A 1591-nucleotide genomic window follows, 5' to 3' on the forward strand; every position below is an offset into this window, starting at 1 on the left:
TGCCACGCGCTTGCGTCTCCTCAGCCCACCCAGAAGTCCACCACCCACTGTTCAGTACTCAGGTCTGTGTGGGGGCTGAGTGCTGGTGCCAGGTCATTCACAGCCCTGAGGGCGGCTTTGGGCCCCTGCCTGGGGCTTGGCCACCCATTCCCCTGGCTTCGGGTGGTCTTGGGGCTAGCACAGCCTGAGGATACCTCCCTCCCTGCCCAGGCAGTGTCTGGCGTTGTGAAGCAGGAGTCGTTTTCATAAGGGGAGGTAGAGTTGGGCACTTGTGTGGCTCTCAGGAGGCTGTCCAGAGGACAGACTGGGCAGAGTGGCTGAAGGATGGTGTCATGGATGTGCTGGTCTATTGTCAGATGGGGCAGAGATGCCTAGGAGGGCGGGTTGCCTGGGGAGATAGGATGCTTGAGGATGTGGGGAAGAGAGGTTTCATGTGGAGGGCGGGCAAGGGCCTGTGTAGTAGGTGTGATGGGGAGGTTGGTGTTTCCTGATGGCCTTGCTTCTGGGAACTTCTCCACAAGCCTGCCTCTTTCCCATTCAGATATGAGTACCACTGGGCCCAAGGCCTCACATGTGTGTGTTGGGAGGGGGATGCAGCAGGTGGGTGTGGGCATCGCAGAAGCTGAGACTATCCCAGAGTGATCTGGGGTGGGGGTGGGGGGTGGCCACTGGTTCCTGGTCAGAGAGGGCCTAGCCAGTGGTGGCTCATGTTAAGTGGAAGGTAAGCAGGAGGTATGGATACAGGTGCAGGTAGGACCTCTGCTGTCATGGGAATGACACTCAGGTGGTCCACGAGGAGGAACCCAGGTCCTCTAGGCCACCGGGATGGCTGTGGGACCAAGGTTTCCAACACCCAGGAAACCCACAGGCCTGAGTACAGTGCCTGGATTTCATATGGGGGCCATAGGGCTCTTCTTGGCATGAGGAGGGTGGTGAGACTGGAAGTCACAAAGTAGAGGCCCAGGGGGATGCCTGGTAGACCCTACCTTGGCCCTGAGTAGCCAGGGATACACCCTCCTAGGAACAGTGTTACTTCCTCCCACATGACCAGGGAGGGTGGAATGGCCCTCATGTTTGACTTGAGAGCTCCAGGGCAGAGCTTGCTTCACAAGGAGAAAAAGTTCAGTACTTGCTCAGGTGTTGAGACTTGCAGCTGTGAGGCAGGTGGGCCTGGGCAGCATGGCCTGTAGCAGACAGGCTAGTTTGGGGCTCCAGAGCCTGCACCTTAACAATACACAGGTTTATCAGTAAGAATAACACAACTTTATTGGGAGATGGGGTTTTGGGTGCCCTGTCAGGTCATCAGAACATTAAAAATGGACTCAACATCACACAATCCTGGGGGCCCTCCAGGATGACAGCCCTGCCCCCGACAGATACAGATCCCACCCACCCAGTCTCTGCCCTCTGCCCCTCTCCTGCATGCCCACGGCCAGCTCCTGCCAGGTGCCCAAACGCACTGGAGTGCCAGGCCATGAGGGTCTTGGGTTTTTTTAAGGCAGTCAAATTTTGCATCCTGGCTCAAAGGCCAGCTCCTAGGGCCACTGGGCAGCTAAGACCCTGTGTGGCCAGCCCAGCTCCAGACACACAT

Source organism: Saccopteryx bilineata, chromosome 1 (assembly GCF_036850765.1).
Source record: "Saccopteryx bilineata isolate mSacBil1 chromosome 1, mSacBil1_pri_phased_curated, whole genome shotgun sequence".
NCBI classification, from domain to species: domain Eukaryota; kingdom Metazoa; phylum Chordata; class Mammalia; order Chiroptera; family Emballonuridae; genus Saccopteryx; species Saccopteryx bilineata.